This window comes from Podarcis gaigeae, assembly GCF_964106915.1.
Source record: "Podarcis gaigeae genome assembly, chromosome: 14".
NCBI lineage: Eukaryota > Metazoa > Chordata > Lepidosauria > Squamata > Lacertidae > Podarcis > Podarcis gaigeae.
This window is the reverse complement of record NC_139690.1, coordinates 32287751-32305068: the sequence shown is the minus strand read 5'-3', so window position 1 is coordinate 32305068 and position 17318 is coordinate 32287751. Positions and strand designations below refer to the sequence as shown.

Sequence of the window (17318 nt, the reverse complement as noted above, 5' to 3'; positions counted from 1 at the left end):
CCCCTGTTGTAAGTAACCAGGGCCAAGGGGAATACAGTGGTACCTCAGGTTAAGAACTTAATTCGTTCCGGAGGTCCATTCTTAATCTGAAACTGTTCTTAACCTGAAGCACCACTTTAGCTAAGTGGCCTCCAGCTGCCGCTGCGCCGCCGCCACTGCACGATTTCTGCTCTCATCCTGAAGCAAAGTTCTTAACCTGAAGCACTATTTCTGGGTTAGCAGAGTCTGTAACCTGTAGCGTATGTAACCTGAAGCATATGTAACCCGAGGTACCACTGTATTGGAAGCCAGATCTGATGCAGGTAGACTTGAGCTTGATACTTCCTCTGCGTTTCAAAAGAAATGGTACCACTGTTAAAAACTGCCCATCCCCAAGGGCTGATCAAAGGGACCACCTGTCACGGTCTCAGAGGCAAACCCCATCCGCCTGCCTCCCTCCATCTCGCCCACCCCCGTCCTTTAGAATTACCCTCTTTCCTCCCAACCGCACAAAACAACTCTTCCCCTCCCCTCCTCAGAGGAGGGGTGTGTCGCACTCGGTTCCTCCCATTGGCTGGCGCCGCAACGGAGCGGCGAAAGCTCGGCTCCGATTGGCTGCGGCGCGTTCGGCGAGCGGGCCAGCTGCGATCCGCCCTCCCGGCTGCTCAGTTGCAAGCAGGGGACCGCGGCGGCGGCGCGGCTAGACGGGGGCGAAAGCGGCTGAGGTCGGAGCGAGCCGGCGTTTGCCTGGAAAGCGGTGAGTGGGGGGGGGGGAGGGCTCTGCTTCTTTGCCGCTCTTCCGCTTATCTCGGGAAGGAGGCGAGAAGATAGCCTCCATTTTATACCTACCTGTGAACAGGATAGATAATAATTAGGAGCAGCAACCCCTTCCCTTCAGTTCTTTATACAGTAGAGGGGTCTTTATGTAATCTCTTTTAAGCAATTTATTTTCTTTCCCTTTCATCTATTATTGCATCCTGCTTCTCCCATCTTTTTTTTGGGGGGGGGGGAGGGGACATCAATATGCCTCCCTCGTCTACTGGGGATAACCTTTTCCAGTATTGCCCCCTCCCAATCTCTTTATTACGTCATCATCTCGGAGATCTCTGGTTCTGTCTGGTTTCTCTTACCAGTCGCTCTCTTCGCCCTCCCCCTTTTTAGTGGGGAGGCTTCTTATTAGCCCTCTTCCTCCCCCCCCCCATGTTTCTACTTCTACAACATCCTGCCCCCTCAGCCTCAACCCCTTACGGCAGTGATGGCCAAACTTGGCCCTCCAGCTGTTTTGGGACTACAGTTCCCATCATCCCTGACCACTGGTCCTGTTAGCTAGGGATGATGGGAGTTGTAGTCCCAAAACAGCTGCCACCACTGCCTTACGGCCTTTCTCACCTCCCGCCCCCAATGTCACTCTCCTCCTCCAGTTCCATGTTGAACTCTCCACTCTCCCCATTATTCCCATTGTGTATAGGGGGGTTTCCCTTCTTAATCTATTTCCAGAGCCACCACTTAATGTCCTGTCCCCCATTTTTCTTCTAGGGAACTAATCCTCTCCCCCCCCAAAAAAAAACCCTTTCTTGAGGACACAGCTTCACTTTGTCTCCATCATTTCCCCAAATCTAGCCTATCCTTTTTAGGGAATCTCACCCCACTGCACACCACATCCCATTCTCAAGGAACCTTCCCCATTGGTCTAATTTTTGGGGAACGATTTCAATTCCAACAATGCCCAGTGTCTCTTGTGAGCCTTTCCAGGTGCTCTCATTGTAAGAACATCAGAAGAGCTTCTGGCTTCTGGATCAGGCCAATGGCCCATGTAGTCCAGCATCCTGTTCTTACAGTAGTTGAGCAGATGCCTGGGGGAAACTCGCAAGCACAACCTGAGCACAAGACCACTTTGCTTTCCAGCAACTGATATTCAGAAGCATTGCTGCCTCTGACTGTGAAGGCCAAGCAAGCCATTGTATCCAGTAGCCAATGACAGTCTCATCCTCCATGAATTCATCACCACCACCAACATCCTGACTTGCATCTTTGCTCCTCTCCATCCCTCCTGGACGGTCCTTCTTTCCTGAGGAACAGGAAGCCGATTCAGACTAGCCAGACAGCCTCTACCCAAGGATAACATTCTTAGACGCCTTCTGTAGTTTGTCTTGGCCACCCTTCCCATCACCACTCCTAGAAATTTAAAGGTTCAATTGTATTATCAAGACAAGCAAACGGTTTGGGTAGGTTCACATTGGAATTTGTGCTGCGAGCTTTTCTTCAGTTTCATCGGTGGATTAATCAACTACTCTTGTTGATTGAATGGCAGGGGGCTGTTTCCATCAGTGAAGGAATATTTTAATCAGGGAGTTTTGTTTTGTAGCAGTTTTGGTTCTGGTTTGTTAACCATCCCGCCAAGGGACTCCAAGGATGTCCTTTTAGCAAATGATTGGCAGGTTTTGTTTATCAAAACTGCGAGTGCTTATGAAACTTAACCAATTAACTACTTGAAAGGCAAGTGACTAACTACAATAAACCCACCCATTTCTTGCAAGTCCAAAATATGTGACTGTTTTTTAAATGGAACTATAGAGTTTGAAGAGGTCAAAGGGTGATAAAAACCAGACTGCTAACCAATTTCGATCTGGGATAAAGTTCCTTCTACATATCTCATATTCTGCACTCAAAAAAATTAAATCAAAATTCACCAGCAAGGATACTGGGAGACAGTTAGCCAGGCACTAAAGTCCCAACCTCTGACCCCCAGAATTTATCTTGGAAGTCTTGAGGACTAGTAACCTTTTTTTTTAAAGAAAGCTTAGATTCCAAAGGATGATGAATGCTGTCCCCAGGGCTGATTACAACACTTGTAGAACATACCCAGCCCAGAGAATCTTGTGTCCTTATCTTCTGAAGTTACAGAAAATGTAGCATTTGTGCTCATCTTTTCTTCTCAGAATGCTCCCTAACCCACACTCAAAAGACCTTAGCCAAATCTTGAATTTGATGGGAAGAGCCTGACGACAAAAAAGAAGCAGGAAGCACATCATTTTCTGCACTGTGTTGTATCCAACCAAGTCCTACTCAAATTAAAGAACCTAAGTTAGCCATGTCCATTAATTTCAATAGGTTCTCTCTGAATATGATTAGCATTACCACTGTTTGTTTGTTTGTCCTATGTGTTTCCATCCTAAAACCTCCCTTTTGTGGCAGGTGATCAGTTTTTGATCACCCACTTGCTCCTGACCCAACACTCCCCCAAATCCATATTTGCACCTGGGGAGAGGTTTGCAAAGCCCCCTGCGAAATGATGCTCTCCTTGCTCTCCTCGCTTTGTCCATTCCCTTTCTTTTTCTGCCCCACCCCCACTCTGTTTTCCTTGCCATAAATGACTGTTTGTGTCTCTGTCCCCTTATGTAAAAAAATCTCTTTCCTTCAAAAGATCCCAACCAGTTTCAGCCTTGGGGGGTGGAATTTACATTCCATTCAAGTAGTCCCTCGGATCAACTGCTTTTATGGTGGCTGGTTTTCCACGATTAAGGCCTTCCTTCTTCCAGGGATTGTCAGTTGTGAGCAGTTCTTCGACTGGTGTTGCTCTGATGTTTTGAAAGGGGGTTGGGGGTGGGTTCATGCATTCTAGGGATTGAAGCAGCAACTGGATGGAAGAAAGCATTGCTGCGATTCTCTGAAAATTATCACAATAAATTCTGTTGCACTTATGCAGAAAGGGGTCTTCCAAAGGAGCCCGTATCCCTTCTCTTGCCTGGTTGGGACCAGAAACAGCCCTCCTGTTCCTTCTCCTCTCACTTCCCTGTAGGTGGTTTGGTTTAATTTTAATTTGGGGAGGTGGGAGGAGGAAACCTTTCCTAGCAGTGGACGGTAGAAAGATCCTGGATAGCAGGCAGCACATTATAAGACCATATATAAATTATCTTGCTATAGCCATGTTATCATCAAACGAAGCAGTTCCGCTTTGCTCTTCTGTGCTGAGTCACGTTTAGGTACTGTTTAATCGATTTGCTGTTTCAGCATAGGGAATTCGCCTTGCGCCGAATCGTGCCGTTTTTTTACACCAGGCTAGTGAGCACAGGCAGTGGTGGTCCAGGGGAGCAGCCTGAGACCTGGTCTTTCCCATCACCTGCAGCAAGAGGGGTATAGAATCATAGAATCACAGAACTGTAGAGTTGGAAGCGCCCCCTACAAGGGTAATCTAGTCCAACACCCTGCAATGCAGGAATCCGAGCTAAAGCATTCCTGACAAGTGTCTATCCATACCCTGTTTAGAAACTTCCAATGAAGGAGAGCCCACTAACTTCTTTGGGAGTCCGTTCCATTGTCGAACATCACTTATCGTCAGAAAGTTCTTTCAATGTTTAGTCGGAATCTCCTTTCCTCTCCTTTGAATCCATTGGTTTGGGATTCAGTACCTGTTATGTACTGAAGTTCTCACCCTGGGCCAGCAGGGGGATACTGTAGATAGTTATGCAAATAAGGGATCAAAAGTGACGTTCAGTGATTGGATAGTTTTAGAAAACTGTTACAGTTACGTTGTACTGGAGCTCTATATAAACAAGCTGACTGAACCCTTCAGTTCAGTTCTGTCCTGGCCTGTGAATAAACAAGAGCTGTTTGAAGAATCGCTGTGTCGTCTGATATGTTCACCCAGAACTTAACACTACCCCCTATAGCAGTAGAAAACAAGCTTGCATGGCTGAAATGCTCCCTTGAAGTGATAATAACTCTTGGTTACATGAGTGGAGGATAGGGAGGGTTGCAAATGTGCCTTGAAACTAGCCTACTGTACAAAGTAAAACATATATCTGTTGCTCTGCCCCCCCCCCCTTTGCCTCTGGCCTCACCTGTACCCAGCATGTGGCCCCTGGCAAAATGCCCAGGAGGGAATGAGGCCCTTAGGCTGAAAAAGACTCAAAGACACATTCCAGCCAGGCAAAAACACCTTGGGCCAATGAGAGGTGTGGCCTACAGAGAAGAGGTGGAGCCTGGAGAGAGGTATAAAGAAGGTAAAGGTACCCCTGCCCGTACGGGCCAGTCTTGACAGACTCTGGGGTTGTGCGCCCATCTCACTCAAGAGGCCAGGGGCCAGCGCTGTCCGGAGACACTTCCGGGTCACGTGGCCAGCGTGACAAAGCTGCATCTGGCAAGCCAGAGCCGCACACGGAAACGCCGTTTACCTTCCCGCTGGTAAGCGGTCCCTATTTATCTACTTGCACCCGGAGGTGCTTTCGAACTGCTAGGTTGGCAGGCGCTGGGACCGAGCAGCGGGAGCGCACCCTGCCGCAGGGATTCGAACCGCCGACCTTTCAATCGGCAAGTCCTAGGCACTGAGGCTTTAACCCACAGCGCCACCTGCGTCCCGGAGAGAGGTATAGAGAGCCACATATACGCTCCAAGCCTGAGGTCCTCCTCCCGATGACTTTGCAGCCAGCCAGCTGAATTGTTAAATTTTGCCGGGTGTATTTGCCTAGGAAGTTCCAGTGGAACAGCATGCAAAGTTTTCTCAGCTAAATGAGGTGATCTGTTTGGAGCAGCTGCCTGCCACTTTGTGGTGGATGCAAAACACTACGATTGCATCTGTTTCCCAGGAGCGGCACCTGTTCTTTGCTTGATCCTGTTGCCGGTGTGGGAGGGAGGGGCTGCAGTTCCTGCAGGTCAAGGCCTGGGCTTAGCAACTGCTGATTCCCGGCTCTGAAGGAATAATGATGGCAATTACGGTGATCTTTGGAACAAGAGAGGTTGCCAGTTGGCTTTGTTTGGCAGAAATGAGCTGCAGTTTAATTTGTACTCTGATCTGCAGAAGACATGAGCTGCTTGTGTGCATATGCAGATGGACTGACACTCTAGGAACACAGGAACAAGCTGCATAATACCAAGTCCTGCATTGCAGGGGGTTGGACTAGATGACCCTTGGATCCCTTCCAATTCAACCATTCTATACTTCTGTGATTCAGGCCAATGGCCCATCTAGCCCAATATTGTTTACACCAGAGGTTTTCAACATTTTTTAGTCCACGGATCCCTGACCAACTACCTTCTTTCTGCGGCACCCCTGTGGGGCTCAGTTATGTCACCCCTTGCCTGCAGAGCTGGCAGCCTCTCAGCCTTTTTTGAACACCCTCCCTTGTGGAGGCCAGTCCCAGAGGCCCCATCCACCTGCGGAGCTTGTAGCCAGGGCTGCTGCTGCAACAAAGAGCCATGCAAGCCTTTGGGAGGCAGAGATGCAAGAGGGCATCAGAGGAGGGAGGGAAGGAAAGAGGGACAGAGGCCATGTTGCCCACTCACCCCTGACCATCATTCAAGGCATCCCAAGGTGCCATGGCACACTGGTTGAAAACCACTGGTCTACACTGACAACAAGCAGTGGCTCTCTAGTAGGGGACAGTTCCCAGCCCTACCTGGAGAGGCCGTTGGGGATCGAACCAGGGACCTTTTGCATGCAAGGCAGATGCTCTACTCCTGAGCTATGGATCTTGCCTTGTCATAGGAAGCTGCCTTCTGCTAAGCAACAGCTTTAACCCAAAGTTGGGGTTGCTTTTAAATGAATGTTACCATTGAGATAGAGCTGAAGAGTTGAAGTCCACTACGTCTGGAGGGCAGCACATTGGTAAAAAAAAAAGAGGTAAAGGACCCCTGACAGTTAAGTCCAGTCGCAGATGACTCTGGCGTAGTACTGTGTTAACTAAACCAATGGCCTGTCTTGGTGTAAGACAGATTCTTTAAAGGGTGCTTGTCGATAGGCCTCTTGCCTGGTCTTCTGTGGCAAGTAAGGGTTGCCAATTGGTGGGCCAGAAGCAGTTCTTTTAAATTATCACATACAAACACATTCCTTTGGGGCCATTGAGGATTAGCAAAATTAATGTGTGGTCAGCAGAGGCTGGTTTAAAACACTCTCACACAGAATTATTAAATATTAGTAACTTTGGGCAAATTGGAATGGTTGCTGTGGGGATAGAACATGCAGATTCACCATTTTTGTTCTGAGGCGGTGTTTGGGTTTGAGGACAAACACTTTTCCCAAAATCTTTCAGTCAGAAAGATCTTTGCAGGCAGAAGTCTGCAGCCAACAAAGAAATGTTTGTATGGTTGACTGGCTGTTAAGTGCCATGTTAAAGCACTGTGTCTTATTTTGCCTGAAAGGCTTGAAATGTCTTTGGGTCCAAAAGAGCTGAGGTTAGTTTTATCTCTGGTATAATGCATGTGTATCTGATGTACGGTATGTGTTTATCTAGATGCATAGACCTGGGAATCCTGCGTATTGTTATATGACTATGTGTCTGGCCGGCTAAACCAGGTGAGGGTAGCCAAGGGGTCTCAAACCCTCGGTGAGTTAGGGACTTGCCCTGCATGTGAAGACAAGCTCAGGTGGATGAACAGACAAGACCAATAGTGGGTCCAGTGGTTAGGAAGGTGGTTTCTGCACATGAGGGGCAGATGAGGCTCATCAACTTGGGAAGGTAGCCCATCTAGGAGAAGGGAAACTGATCTTAAACCTCTGCTGCCTTGTGGCTATACTCCTTCATGAGAAAGGATTTGGGAGTAAACCCCAGGGAAAAGTCTGTACCCACTGCCTTGTGGGACATCTTCAGTTAAAGCATCCATGACAAGTGGCCAACCAACCTCTGCTTAAAAACCTCCAAGGAAGGAGAGTCCACAACCTCCCGAGGGAGACCATTCCACTTTAAAGCAGTCCAAGTTCATGGCTGACACTACACCCTATGGGAACAATTCCACGGTTTATTTATGCAGTGTTGGTCCCAAATCTTCTAACATTTCAGCTTCCTCAGGCTCTGGATAGCCTGCCTTGCACTGCCTACAAAAGGAGGTTGCGTTAGGACGGTAAATTGTAACAGCTTTCTGTCTTTCGTTCTCATTAGAATGCTAATTCCACAGTGTCTTAGAATTGCATCAGATGTGAATACTGGTCATTTATCATAATAAAGGGATTGATTGAGTGATTGGTTGCATCAGATGAAATGGAGCCCATTTAACAAAAAGGATGCCCCATAATAAACTTGTTAGATTTCAAGGTATTGCAAAACTTCAGAATCGTTGCTATTCTGAGTAGTTTAGCAACAGTGAAGTTACTGGGAATTGAATTTACACTCTTCATCAGCATGGTGTCCTCCCAGATGCCTCTGAAATTTAACTTCCATCATCCCTGACCATTGGCCATGCTGGCTCATGAGAGTTGGAGTCCAACAATATTTGGAGGGTGTTGATTCTCTCTGCAGAGGAGTGAGCAGGTAGTACATTGGAATCTATTGATTGAACTCAGGGTGATTTGCAGTTGATAGGCAAAAGCTTTTGACTCCCAAATTTAAAAAAAGTAAAATTATATGTTTATTTTATTTTATTTTTAAGATACCATGATACCTGGCCATGTGCTTATTATTTTATCTCTTGTTCTCGCATGAATTATTAGTAGTAATTTGTTGCCTTTCATCAGATTTCATTGTGTCTGGAGAGTTTTGTGTTAGATTTTTTTTTTAATCTATAGTGACTTAAATTTAGATGTGTCTTTGTCAATTGTCGTGTTGATTACAGCCTCATGGACTGAAGTAGGTAATTGACACCACAGCCTCCACACTCCCCTCCCACCCACCCCCAGCCACTTTTTCACCAGGCTCTGCTTTGGGAACCTAGTGAAAAGCAAGATGGGAAGCAGGGACATAACTCAGTGCTACCTCCAGGGAGGGCTGTGAGAGACCCCCGGCTGAAATCCTGGCGAGTCACTAACAGTCACAAGCTAGATCAGGGATGGGGAACCTTTTTGGGCCAGATCCTTATCAGGAGCAGCCTCACCTGTCCATTACACGATGCCACAATGACATCAAGTGCAAGGTGCTTTGACGTCCTAGAGTCGGAACTTCAAAGCACCTTGCAAGGTGCTGCTAAAAGAGAGATTTTTTCCCCCTCCTTTCTTTTTTAGCAGAGGGGTTCCATGGAATTTGCTGAACTGAGCAGGATTTAACTCCCCACTCATCAGTTGATAAAAGTAGCAGTTAAATCCTGCTGCTTTGGCTGCATGCCCTTCCTCTGTGCTGGGAATGGGTACACAGCCAATGTAGGATTTAACACCATCCTCCTACCCATCAGATGATGTTGTGGGTTTTGTCAGCTGGTGGATGTGGTTTGGGGAAAATGGGTTTGCAGGCCAGAGGTTCCCCAGCCCTGGGACAGATGAACCCAAGGAGCTACCTTAGTGTAGGGCAGCTTCTTGTGTAGCTCCATGCTTTCTGGCATTAGGAGAAGCTGGGATAAATGTCCCTCCCTGTGCACTGTTCCAAATTGTGTTAATCCTCACCCACGTTCCCTTCTCGGTCATTTCTTTCTTGTTCCAGTACCTGGTTTTATGACTGCTTGCAGAGTGGGGAGGAGATGCCTGGCTGTTAAATCTGGTCAAAAGTCATAAAGGGAGCCTTGTCTTCAGATTAAAAAAAAGAAGAGAAAAGAATAAACTCCAATCAATAATTGTGCTTTGGGGCCAGATCTTGCAGTCACGCTGTGGAACTTCAGCCTCTGATCAACTCATTAACTCTGTGCCGATGGTGTCAGCCAGGAAGTCGAGCAGCTCGGATTGCGGGATTCTCTTAGCCAGGTCTATTAACTTTGCAGAAATCAATAATAATAATAAAATTGCTGCAGATGAATCTCGCTGTGCGGCACGTCAGTTTCATAAAGGCAGCTGAGGACCGTGGCGCTTGGTGGATGGGCTCCTCAGTTGGGATATTTCCTCCCCTGAGACAATGCCAGATGAACCTGGCAGGATCCAATCTCTTGAACCCTGTGCAACCACAGCTAGGCATCTAATGCAGCAGCTGCCTGTCTGGGATACCACCAGGGAAGGGGTCACTAACCCCTGGCCCTCCAGATGTTGCTGAACTGCCAATCTTAGCAATTCGTGCTGCTCAGTGTTCAGGGATGATGGGCATCAGGAACATAGGAAGAACATAGAAAGCTGCCTTAATCATTAACGTTTATTTCAGTGGGTCTGCTCTAAATTTGACTAAGGTAGGATGCAGCCCAGGGGTGGAAAGGAGAAACAGAAAAACCAAAACTTGCAGATTTATCCCTCTTTTTCTGACACATAGTTGGATCATAGAGATGGAAGAGACCCTGAGGATCATCTAGTCCAACCTGAATATGCAGCTGCCCATATGCAGATCAAACCTGGCGTTATCAGTACCATACTCTAACCAAATGAGCTATGCTTGATAGGCATGAAGCATCGTTGGGAAAGGGCTGTAGCTCATTGGTAGAGCATTTGATTTGCATGTGGAAGGTCCCAGATTTAATCCCCAGCACCTCCAGGTGGGAAAGGGAATTTCCCCTGTCTGCTGCCAGTCAGTGTAAACAATACTGAGCTAGATAGACATAGGAAGACTTCTACCAAGTCAGACCATTGTCTGTCTAGCTCAGTATTGTCGACACTGACTGGCAGCAGCTCCCCAGGTTTGGGACACGGTTCTGCTCCAGACCTACCTGGAGATGCCAGTGAATGAACCTGGGACCTTCCGAATGCAAAGCAAATGAGCAGTGTTGTTGCCCAAAACATTTGGAGATTTTTGGCCAATTAGCCAATCAATCAAATATTCAACCTTGATGGGTTTGAGGGTATAGATATTTGGGGTGTAGATGTTACCTTTAAAGGTAAGTCCTATCATGTGAGCATAGGGGTCTCTTAGGTCCAGAGACAGAACTTAAATCATTCTAGGTTGGATTTATTTTTTTTAAGTTACCTCATTTGAGAGCGCTTGCTTTTGAAATGATAAACCAAATGCGGCAGCAGTTGTCCTGCTTGGTTTGTCTTCTCCTTTGTGACGCTGATGTGACCTCGTTGGGTCGCTTGCAGGCATAACTGATGTGCTTCCATTTGACATTTTTGTCTCTGTCTCAAGAGGCTGCCATTTATTTATTTATTTTTATTAAAGATTTTGTTGATTTACAAAAGTGTGCAATGTCTTGTGTTTTTTTTCCCATGTAACATTTTTACAAATCAGTTTCATTTGTTGAGACGTTAGAAAGAAAAGGGGGAAAGAGGTGAAGGGAGGGAAAGATGGGTGGGGGTGGGGTCGGGTAGCGATGTTTCTATTTACTTTATGTAGGGTTTGGTGTCAGCGTTGCTTGTGCAGGTACTTTGCTGTTCCTTTGGTGGTGAGAGAGGTTGGGGTTGGCCTAGGGTGTGGTTATTCATTTGTGGTTGGCTGTGGTGGTCTTTGTTTTCATGTATGAGTGGGGTGGGTGGGTGTTTTGGAACAGGTTAGCCATATTGATTTGTATGCTGTTGGTGGATTTTTGTTGTTGGGCTGTGTATGTGATAAAGGGGAGCCATACCGGGGTGAAGGTGTCTTCTTTTATTTGTCCCCATGTCAGTTTAAGTTTATTGGTTAATTTTTCTAGTAGGGCTGTTTCCCATACTATTTTGTACCATTGGTCCATGCTTACTCCTGACAGGTCTCTCCAGTGTCTGGCTATGATGCTTCTGGATGCTAAAAGTAGGTGGGTTATGAGTTATTTGTGGTGTAAGTGGGCATTATTGTCTTGGAAGATGTCTAGTAAGGCCAATTCTGGGGTGATTTCTAATACTTACTTGGTTATTTTACTTATTTCTTGTTTGATTGTTGTCCAGAATGGTTGGATTTTGGGGCACTCCCACCACATGTGGAGGTGCACCTTCTCCAGCATTTTGGTGAGGTTCCTGGGCGTATCAGCACTAGTATTCTTGGTGTTAGGTACCACCTGTAGGTGAGTTTCAGAGTGAGTTCTTTTCTTTTCATTGATATGGATTTAAAGGGGGGTTTTTAGACCACATTTTGGTCCATTGACTGTGGTTAATCTCATAGCCTATGTCATCCTCCCATTGTTTTTTGATTGCATCTAAGGAGTTCGTGGGATTTTGTAGTAGTATTTTGTATATTACCCTGTGTGTTCATCTTGGAATCTTGCAACCAAAGTCCCTGTCTCCCTGATTCTTTAGGGCAAATGGGATGGTGCCCTGCCTGCCTGCCGCCTTCCTTACGTCCCCAGTCCGGGAGGGTGACACTACCTGCCAGCTTCCCCCTCATTCGGCTCAGTGTGGCTTTTGCGGAACTCAGCAGGGAGGAGGAAGATGGATGCTAAATGAGAATTAGTAGCCTCCACTTGTCATTGGCTCTAGCGCCACCTGCTGTTGGGCTCCCTGTCTTCCACCCTACCAGTCACAATGGTCACCAGCCACCCCTGCCTGACTCATGTTTTTGGATATAGAACTCAGAAAGGCTTGGTCTGGTTAGGTTTGGCTATCTTTTGGTAGGTTTGGTGATTCCCAAAGTGGGCAGTATCTGGGGGCGGTGGAATTACCTAGGGGGCGCTGAGGCAAGGGGGCAGCAGGGGGCTGCTGCAGGTGTATATGACTATCCAACTTCAAAAAGCTGGCATCAGTGGATCATGTTCATCGGTTTTGTTGAATTAATTAAGCTAAATAGTTGTAACCGGATTTTGAAAAAAATGTGCAATTAAGTGTTACTGTTTTGAATTGTATTCTGTTGTTATCTTCCTTAGTGGGCCATGCAAACCGCTATTCTGAATAATGCCTTTTATAGGGTAGAGTATGCAGGCACTGGGGATGAGTTTATGAAACCAAGGGGGCATTGACCTGGAAAAGTCCGGGGAGCCACTTATTTAATGGGAGATAAGAAGCATCACATAAGAGCTTTAAATTACTGTTGACTGCTGAAAATCAGCCTTGGGACATGGCGGGGAGACTGTGCTGGGCTGCAATTCTCATCACCTTTAACAAACTGTGGTTCCCAGGATTCTTTGGGGGAAGCCGTGTGCTTTAAATGTATGGGGACGCGGGTGGCGCTGTGGGTAAAAGCCTCAGCGCCTAGGGCTTGCCGATCGAAAGGTCGGCGGTTCGAATCCCCGCAGCGGGGTGCGCTCCCGTTGCTCGGTCCCAGCGCCTGCCAACCTAGCAGTTCGAAAGCACCCTCGGGTGCAAGTAGATAAATAGGGACCGCTTTCTAGCGGGAAGGTAAACGGCGTTTCCGTGTGCAGCTCTGGCTCGCCAGAGCAGCGATGTCACGCTGGCCACGTGACCCGGAAGTGCTTCGGACAGCGCTGGCCCCTGGCCTCTTGAGTGAGATGGGCGCACAACCCCAGAGTCTGGCAAGACTGGCCCGTACGGGCAGGGGTACCTTTACCTTTACCTATTCAACCTGAGGTTACAGCTGCACCATATATTTAAGGCACATGGCTTCCCCCAGAGAATCCTGGGAACTGTAGTTTGTTAGGGAGCTAGAAAGAAATCGCTGCCTGCTTGCATCCCTAAGTAACACAGAAGACTTTGGGGCAAGAGCATGGAGTTTATCCTGTTTTATTGCCATACCACTGTCCTTCCTAAAGCTACTGAATATTTTAATATTGTTGTGTAAGTTAGAGTTGCCATATTTCAAACAGTTGAAAGTTGTTGAGCTGCTGCTTCTTTTGCCAAAGTTGTTGAGCTTTTTGTAGTTTTGCCCAAAGTTGTTTTTGAGCTATTCTTGAGGAATATCTCAAAAAATGACACTGCCGACATGGGTTGCCAAACGTCCAGGTTTTCCTGGACATTTTGGCGATTTCCGCTCAGAAACTGCTTCTGAATGCAGTATTACGGATATGTCCAGGAAATTCCTGGAGAAATTTGAGGCTTTTTGCACTTTAATCTAATTTGCACTTTGCTACCTTTCCAAAGTCGTACTTCTCTTAGTTTTGTAAGAGAAGTTCTCTTTCCAAAAAAAAAAAGTGTACAAGCATAATGTGTGTGTTGGGGGAAAGCGGGCATGAAAACAACATAGAAAAAATGGATTACAGTTAGGGGAAATCCCTTGCAAAGATGTGTAGATCAGGAGGAAATGAAACAAAAATGCTGGCAAATTTTCATTAGAGATTCCACGCTCCCCCACAAAATAAACACACAAACTGATGTGAAAATGTGGCTAACTGAATTTCAGATGGTTAAACAGAGAAATTAAAACTGGTCTACCCATTCTTACTGGGGTGTAAACAGAAAAAAAAACTTAACATGCATTCCAAAATATCCCCACCCAAAAAATAATAATTCCCCCTTACACACTCTCGCACGCAGAAAAACCATAACCATTGAGCCATATATTTTCTGTGGTGTACTGATGACTGGACTAAGGTGCTGTCTCCTATCTAATAATTATACATTTCCTTGCAGATTTTCCCTGTCATTGGTTACTACAGCAACAGTATAGTGATAGCTCAGCTGAAGAGCTGTCTGGGTGATTTATAGCTCAAAAGACAATCTCCCCCCCCCCCCATCCCTCTCATTGGAACATTCCTTGCACTTGTATTCTTGCCCCACTGCGGGTGCCATGGCAACTTATTAAGAGGGGGGCGGGTCACCTGAGGCTGCTGTATTTTCTCCTGGTGAGTAAGGCAAGAGCTGCAGTCGCTCAGGCTTTGTTACTACACTTGCACCGTATATCTCTGCACACACATCACACATCTGTGAGTGAGCAGGGCGTAAATGTGTACATATTAAATCTCCCGTTTCTGGACCGTGAACTTTTCCATCTTGCAGAGGAAAGCTGAAATAAGGGAAGATGGCTGATTTTTTTGTACACTAATGGTTTCTGTGTATTTAGCATTGCATGCGGAATTTCATAGTACAGGGTCGCCCGGTGTTATTTTTATCCGAGGCTGGATAGGAAGTGAAAAGGTTTAGCTAATATAGCTGTTAGGGCAGGCTGGTTCGTGTTCTCTCTCTCTCTCTCTCTCTCTCTCTCTCTCTCTCTCACACACACACACACACACACACACACAGCATCAAGCAATGGCTTGTATGTCAGCCATATTTATTAGCTATAGACAATGACAAATTATTGTTGTTCGTAACTATTATTTGTACATATTTGCTTATTTATTTAGTTTCTTGCCTTCAAATTTTTAAAATGCAATATTAAGAACAGTTAAAACAAATTAAAGTCAAGAGAATAAGTTGGGAAATGTATATTCCTCAACTGTCAAACGCCAGACTCAAAGGTTACATCTTCAGCATGTGGTGGAAACCACAAAATGAAGGTGCCAGGTATATCTCTGTTTGAGGGGTGGGATTGTGCAGTTTATGGGGCTGCCACACAGAATGCACTTTTCCAGGCAGCCTTCCCCCCCCCCCCCCCGCGCACAAGCTTATGAGAGTGGGGGGAACTACCCAGAGGGCCCCCTCCATCATTCTGAACGTAAAACGGCATGAAAAAATGTTCAGCTTTGTTTATCGTTGTGATGCTAGCTACGAGAAAAGAATCTTAACATCTGTAATTTCAATCCAGATAGAACCATCAGCTGCACAATTAACTCTCTCACATCCAAAATACTTTTTCTTGAATATCTTAGCATTGATAGGAATTTTAAAAATGAAATAAATCACAACCATCAGACTTTGCAAATGGATTTTTTAAAATTAACTGTAGTAGGAACCTCCACCCCAAGGTTTTTTTTTTATACCAGGAGCATAATTAAACAAAGTGCACAAGTTCCTGAGATTCAAGACAGGCCCCAGCACTCACATAAAATCCAGTTATCTTTCCTCTGTAAGCATCATTTCCCAGTAAGCATCATTCAACCAACGGAGAGGCATAACACTGGATTGTATTCAATGAAATGAACCCCGTGTTCACAGACTTGATTTTAAGTTTAGAAAATAACTACTGTACATAGACAAGGGATGTGGGTGGCGCTGTGGGTTAAACCACAGAGCCTAGGACTTGCCGATCAGAAGGTCGGCGGTTCGAATCCCCGCAATGGGGTGAGCTCCTGTTGCTCGGTCCCTGCTCCTGCCAACCTAGCAGTTCAAAAGCACGTCAAAGTGCAAGTAGATAAATAGGTACCACTCCGGCGGGAAGGTAAACGGCGTTTCCATGCGCTGCTCTGGTTCACCAGAAGCGGCTTAGTCCTTGGTCCTGTTTACGGGCTTCCCAGAAGAGGCATCCGGTTGGCAAAGCCGGCCTGCCCATAAGGCGGGGTGAAGTGCCCGCCTCAGGCGGTGGAAGTGCAAGAGGCAGCGTTCTGCCCGTCCCACTACTTCTGCCACCAAGAGGGAAGCATGCAGCATTGCCACTCATTTTTCCCACCCCCAGGAAGAGAAGCCAAGCAAGGAGCAATGCTTTGAGAAGTGCCCTGGTTCCCGCTGGCAAGAGCTGGGGTATGGCGGCAGTGGAAATGGACAGGAGGGGAGGAAGGAGGTGGCAATTCGAGTTTCACCTCAGGTGGTGAAACACGACAGGCTGGCTACCCCTGCTGGTTTTTTTGTTGGGTTGTCTTTTAAGTGCTGAAAGAGGGCGGGGGGGGGGTGGAGAGAAAGAGGAAGAATAAGCGCAAAAATACAAGAAGAAATAAATGTATAGGGTGGCACTGTGGGTTAAATCACAGAGCCTAGGGCTTGCTGATCAGAAGGTCAGCGGTTCGAATCCCCGTGACGGGGTGAGCTCCCATTCCTCGATCCCAGCTCCTGCCAACCTAGCAGTTCGAAAGCACGTCAAAGTGCAAGTAGATAAATAGGTACCACTCCGGCAGGAAGGTAAACGGCGTTTCTGTGCGCTGCTCTGGTTCTCCAGAAGTGGCTTAGTCATGCTGGCCGCATGACCCGGAAGCTGTACGCCGGCTCCCTCGGCCAATAAAGCGCGATGAGCGCCGCAACCCCAGAGTCGGCCATGACTGGACCTAATGGTCAGGGGTCCCTTTACCTTTACCTATGACAAATATAATCAGTTACATTTCCATACATTATTTTATAGATATTTAAATGATATTATTGTCCTAATGCATATATGATTATTAGTAACCTGCTGTATTCTGTATAAACTGGTTCCAAATGTTATCCAAAGTCCACGTCTTTTTTTCTTTTTTCTTTTTAAGCGTATTTTTTATTAAAGATTTCCTGATTTGCAAAAGTATGTGCAATGTCTCTTTTTTCAAGTTACATTTCCTACAGATCAGTTTCATTTATTGAGACAGCAACGTCTACGTCTTTAAGCAATCTGTTCATATGTTGCAAGTGTTGTCACGTCATGAATCCATTGATTAAAGGGGATCAATACCTTTATTCTTCCAATTCATCAATACCAGTCTCTTGCAGGCCGCCCCTGCTGGTTGGCGACTGTGAGAACAGTATGCTGGACTAGATGGGCCATTGGTCTGATCTGGCAGGCTCTTCTTATGCTGCTAAATAGTGTGTAGAACACTATAATAAATTATGCAACCCAGGAGCAATCGGCTGCAAATGTAGAAGCTTGGAATAGTATTGAGCAAGAATCCTTGGATGCATCGTCGCAATGGGATTGGGTGACCCAAGCGTG

General features: G+C 46.5%; 1 protein-coding gene across 2 annotated transcripts in view; it reads left to right on the top strand.

The window, feature by feature from the left end:
- The first annotated feature begins 627 nt into the window (after nucleotides 1-627).
- Nucleotides 628-17318, top strand: part of ABAT (4-aminobutyrate aminotransferase) — a 44208-nt gene continuing 27517 nt past the window's right edge. The window contains exons 1-2 of one of the 2 annotated variants that reach the window (XM_083710942.1): nucleotides 653-736; nucleotides 8093-8222. The gene's annotated coding sequence lies outside the window, so the exon portion shown is untranslated. Of the gene's footprint in view, nucleotides 737-8092; nucleotides 8223-17318 lie in introns of both variants that reach the window. The other variant, XM_083710941.1, reaches the window with a different exon arrangement.